The following is a 6,000-nucleotide window of genomic DNA, read 5'->3' on the forward strand; positions in this document are numbered from 1 at the left end:
TCACCCAATGTGGTACGGATCTGCTTTTTCTATACTTTAGAACCGGAACCCCCATCAGAAGCTAGCCAGCTAACTAGCTACTAGCTAGTACTCAGTTAGCCACTGCTAGCGGTCTTCAAAGCTAACTAGGACACCAGCGCGACATCAACCCAGAGCATATCAGACTGCTTTTTCTCTACCACATCTCCGGATTCCTACCGCAAGCTCTGAACCTTTACACCGGATCATCGCAACTAGCTAGCTGCAATCCGTGTGGCTACTCCTGGCTAACGTCTCTGCCCCAAAGCAAGCACTAGTTAGCCTTGAGCTAGCCTCGAGCTAAGCCCATCTCCGACTAGCCGAAGAGGTCCAACAATACCTCTTTTGCCAATTGGCCTGGACCCTTTACTGCCGACACGGAGCCCCGCCGATCCATCACGACTGGTCCGCCGACATAATCGTCCGAGGTGGTTTCAACAGGCTTTTCCGTTGCGACATCGCCAAAGATCCATCTGCCGGCCAAGGCCCGCGAGCTTTCTGAAACGCTGTGTCTCCAGCTCACCTAGCGTACTAGAGCACCTGTAGCATACTCCTGGGCTACAATTACCCGGGCCCACGACCGGTCTGTCGATGTCACCGCATGAAGAGGAATAAACAGACTCACCCCATCGCGACGTCCCCCAAAGGTTAACTCTCTAGCCCTCGCTATCTCCCTGCTTGCTAATTCAGCCTGCTAACGGCTAGCTTGTCTAGCCCGGGCCTACGAACTGTTAGCTTGATAGCACAGGCCTGCTAACCGTCTGAATCACCGCGTCCCAAACACTCTCTGAACCCATTTACTTTCTATCTCTTTTTGATTTTTATTTTGTTTATACCTTCCGGAAACCTGCCTCACCCACTGTGATACGGAATCGCTATTACTTTTAATTTTAATTTTATTTTTATGACTCACTCAAGAACCTCCAGACGCTAACCAGCTAACTAGCTACAAGCTATTTAGTCATTGTTAGTTTCTTTTTAAACCTGGATAACACTCGCCAGTCCAGCTTCCCTGCCCATCCACCGCTTCCACCTGGACACTGATCTCTTGGCTACATAGCTGACGCACACTGGACTGTCCATTAATCACGGTACTCCATTCTGCTTGTTTGTTTTATTTGTCGGCAAAGTTGCCTAGTCAACGCCATTTTACCTGCTGTTTGTTGTGCTAGCTGATTAGCCTCGCCTACTGTTTTTAGCTAGCTTTCCCAATTCAACACCTGTGATTACTGTATGCCTCGCTGTATGTCTCTCTCAAATGTCAATATGCCTTGTATACTGTTGTTCAGGTTAGTTATCATTGTTTTAGTTCACAATGGAGCCCCTAGATCCACTGTGCATACCCCTGTTACCTCCTTTGTCCCACCTCCCACACATGCGGTGACCTCACCCATTACAACCAGCATATCCAGAGATACAACCTCTCTCATCATCACCCAGTGCCTGGGCTTACCTCCGCTGTACCCGCACCCCACCATACCCCTGTCTGCGCATTATGCCCTGACTATATTCTACCATGCCCAGAAACCTGCTCCTCTTATCCTCTGCCCCCAACGCTCTAGGCGACCAGTTTTGATAGCCTTTAGCCGCACCCTCATACTACTCCTTCTCTGTTCCGCGGGTGATGTGGAGGTAAACCCAGGCCCTGCATGTCCCCAGGTACCCTCACTTGTTGACTTCTGTGATCGAAAAAGCCTTGGTTTTTTTTGCATGTCAACATCAGAAGCCTCCTCCCTAAGTTTGTATTACTCACTGCTTTAGCACACTCTGCTAACCCTGATGTCCTTGCCGTGTCTGAATCCTGGCTCAGGAAGGCCACCAAAAATTCAGAGATTTCCATACCCAACTATAACATCTTCCGTCAAGATAGAACTGCCAAAGGGGGCAGAGTCGCAGTCTACTGCAGAGATAGCCTGCAAAGTAATGTAATACTTTCCAGGTCCATACCCAAACAGTTTGAACTACTAATTTTGAAAATTACTCTCTCCAGAAATAAGTCTCTCACTGTTGCCGCCTGCTACCGACCACCCTCAGCTCCCAGCTGTGCCCTGGACACCATTTGTGAATTGATCGCCCCCCATCTAGCTTCAGAGTTTGTTCTGTTAGGTGACCTAAACTGGGATATGCTTAACACCCCGGCAGTCCTAAAATCTAAGCTAGATGCCCTCAATCTCACTCAAATCATCAAGAAACCCACCAGGTACAACCCTAACTCTGTAAACAAGGGCACCCTCATAGACGTCATCCTGACCAACTGGCCCTCCAAATACACCTCCGCTGTCTTCAACCAGGATCTCAGCGACCACTACCTCATTGCCTGTATCCGCCACGGAGCCACAGTCAAACGACCACCCCTCATCACTGTCAAACGCTCCCTAAAACACTTCTGTGAGCAGGCCTTTCTAATCGACCTGGCCCGGGTATCCTGAAAGGACATTGACCTCATCCCGTCAGTTGAGGATGCCTGGTCATTCTTTAAAAGTAACTTCCTCACCATTTTAGATAAGCATGCTCCGTTCAGAAAATGCAGAACCAAGAACAGATACAGCCTTTGGTTCACTCCAGACCTGACTGCCCTCGACTAGCACAAAAACATCCTGTGGTGGACTGCAATAGCATCGAATAGCCCCCGTGATATGCAACTGTTCAGGGAAGTCAGGAACCAATACACGCAGTCAGTCAGGAAAGCTAAGGCCAGCTTCTTCAGGCAGAAGTTTGCATCCTGTAGCTCCAACTCCAAAAAGTTCTGGGACACTGTGAAGTCCATGGAGAAGAAGAGCACCTCCTCCCAGCTGCCCACTGCACTGAGGCTAGGTAACACGGTCTCCACCGATAAATCCATGATTATCGAAAACTTCAATTAGCACTTCTCAACGTCTGGCCATGCCTTCCGCCTGGCTACTCCAACCTCGGCCAACAGCTCTGCCCCCCCCCGCAGCTCCTCGCCCAAGCCTCTCCAGGTTCTCCTTTACCCAAATCCAGATAGCAGATGTTCTGAAAGAGTTGCAAAACCTGGACCCGTACAAATCAGCTGGGCTTGACAATCTGGACCCTCTATTTCTGAAACTATCTGCCGCCATTGTCGCAACCCCTATTACCAGCCTGTTCAACCTCTCTTTCATATCGTCTGAGATCCCCAAGGATTGGAAAGCTGCCGCAGTCATCCCCCTCTTCAAAGGGGGAGACACCCTGGACCCAAACTGTTATAGACCTATATCCATCCTGCCCTGCCTATCTAAGGTCTTCGAAAGCCAAGTCAACAAACAGGTCACTGACCATCTCGAATCCCACCGTACCTTCTCCGCTGTGCAATCTGGTTTCCGAGCCGGACACGGGTGCACATCAGCTACACTCAAGGTACTAAACGATATCATAACCGCCATCGATAAAAGACAGTACTGTGCAGCCGTCTTCATCGACCTCGCCAAGGCTTTCGACTCTGTCAATCACCATATTCTTATCGGCAGACTCAATGGCCTCGGTTTTTCGGATGACTGCCTTGCCTGGTTCACCAATTACTTTGCAGACAGAGTTCAGTGTGTCAAATCGGAGGGCATGCTGTCCGGTCCTCTGGCAGTCTCTATGGGGGTGCCACAGGGTTCAATTCTCGGGCCGACTGTTTTCTCTGTATATATCAATGATGTTGCTCTTGCTGCGGGCGATTCCCTGATCCACCTCTACGCAGACGACACCATTCTATATACTTTTGGCCCGTCATTGGACACTGTGCTATCTAACCTCCATACGAGCTTCAATGCCATACAGCACTCCTTCCGTGGCCTCCAACTGCTCTTACGCGCGAGTAAAACCAAATTAATGCTTTTCAACCGATCGCTGCCTGCACCCGCATGCCCAACTAGCATCACCACCCTGGATGGTTCCGACCTTGAATATGTGGACATCTATAAGTACCTAGGTGTCTGGCTAGACTGCAAACTCTCCTTCCAGACTCACATCAAACATCTCCACATCTTCAAATCAAGAGTCTGCTTTCTATTCCGCAACAAAGCCTCCTTCACTCACGCCGCCAAGCTTACCCTAGTAAAACTGACTATCCTACTGATCCTCGACTTCGGCGATGTCATCTACAAAATAGCTTCCAACACTCTCCTCAGCAAACTGGATGCAGTCTATCACAGTGCCATCCGTTTTGTCACTAAAGCACCTTATACCACCCACCACTGCGACTTGTATGCTCTAGTCGGCTGGCCCTCACTACATATTCGTCGCCAGACCCACTGGCTCCAGGTCATCTACAAGTCCATGCTAGGTAAAGCTCCGCCTTATCTCAGTTCACTGGTCACGATGGCAACACCCATCCGTAGCACGCGCTCCAGCAGGTGTAAGTCGCTCTGGATAAGAGCGTCTGCTAAATGACTTAAATGTAATGTAATGTAATGTATCTCACTGATCATCCCTAAAGCCAACACCTCATTTGGCCGCCTTTCGTTCCAGTACTCTGCTGCCTGTGACTGGAACGAACTGCAAAAATCGCTGAAGTTGGAGACTTTTATCTCCCTCACCAACTTCAAACATCAGCTATCCGAGCAGCTAACCGATCGCTGCAGCTGTACATAGTCTATTGGTAAATAGCCCACCCATTTTCACCTACCTCATTCCCATACTGTTTTTATACTGTTTTTTATTTATTTACTTTTCTGCTCTTTTGCACACCAATATCTCTACCTGTACATGACCATCTGATCATTTATCACTCCAGTGTTAATCTGAAAAATTGTATTATTCGCCTACCTCCTCATGCCTTTTGCACACATTGTATATAGACTGCCCATTTTTTTCTACTGTGTTATTGACTTGTTAATTGTTTACTCCATGTGTAACTCTGTGTTGTCTGTTCACACTGCTATGCTTTATTTTGGCCAGGTCGCAGTTGCAAATGAGAACTTGTTCTCAACTAGCCTACCTGGTTAAATAAAGGTGAAAAATAAAAAAATAAAAAATAGGGGTTAGGGTTAGGGTTAGGGTTTAGGGTTAGGGTTAGGGTTAGGGTTAGGGGTTAGGGGTTGGGGTTAGGGGTTAGGGTTAGGGGTTAGGGTTAGGGTTTAGGGGTTAGGGTTAGTTAGCTGGTGAAGTAGACATACTTGGTATTCACATCTGAAACAATAGATACGATTCTGGAACTATGAAGAGGTAAATACTTGTCCATTTATGAAAAAATCACACGGATTAACTTTGGTCCTGTCACAGTTTACTGACTAAAGGTCTTATCACATTGATTAACTCTTTGGTCCTGTCTCAGTTTACTGACTAAAGGTCTTATCACATTGATTAACTCTTTGGTCCTGTCACAGTTTATTGACTAAAGGTCTTATCACATTGATTAACTCTTTGGTCCTGTCACAGTTTACTGACTAAAGGTCTTATCACATTGATTAACTCTTTGGTCCTGTCACAGTTTACTGACTAAAGGTCTTATCACATTGATTAACTCTTTGGTCCGATCCCAGTTTACTGACTAAAGGTCTTATCACATTGATTAACTCTTTGGTCCTGTCTCAGTTTACTGACTAAAGGTCTTATCACATTGATTAACTCTTTGGTCCGATCCCAGTTTACTGACTAAAGGTCTTATCACATTGATTAACTCTTTGGTCCTGTCCCAGTTTACTGACTAAAGGTCTTATCACATTGATTAACTCTTTGGTCCTGTCACAGTTTACTGACTAAAGGTCTTATCACATTGATTAACTCTTTGGTCCTGTCACAGTTTACTGACTAAAGGTCTTATCACATTGATTAACTCTTTGGTCCTGTCTCAGTTTACTGACTAAAGGTCTTATCACATTGATTAACTCTTTGGTCCTGTCCCAGTTTACTGACTAAAGGTCTTATCACATTGATTAACTCTTTGGTCCTGTCACAGTTTACTGACTAAAGGTCTTATCACATTGATTAACTCTTTGGTCCTGTCACAGTTTACTGACTAAAGGTCTTATCACATTGATTAACTCTTTGGTCCTG

This window comes from Oncorhynchus gorbuscha, linkage group LG03, assembly GCF_021184085.1.
Source record: "Oncorhynchus gorbuscha isolate QuinsamMale2020 ecotype Even-year linkage group LG03, OgorEven_v1.0, whole genome shotgun sequence".
NCBI lineage: Eukaryota > Metazoa > Chordata > Actinopteri > Salmoniformes > Salmonidae > Oncorhynchus > Oncorhynchus gorbuscha.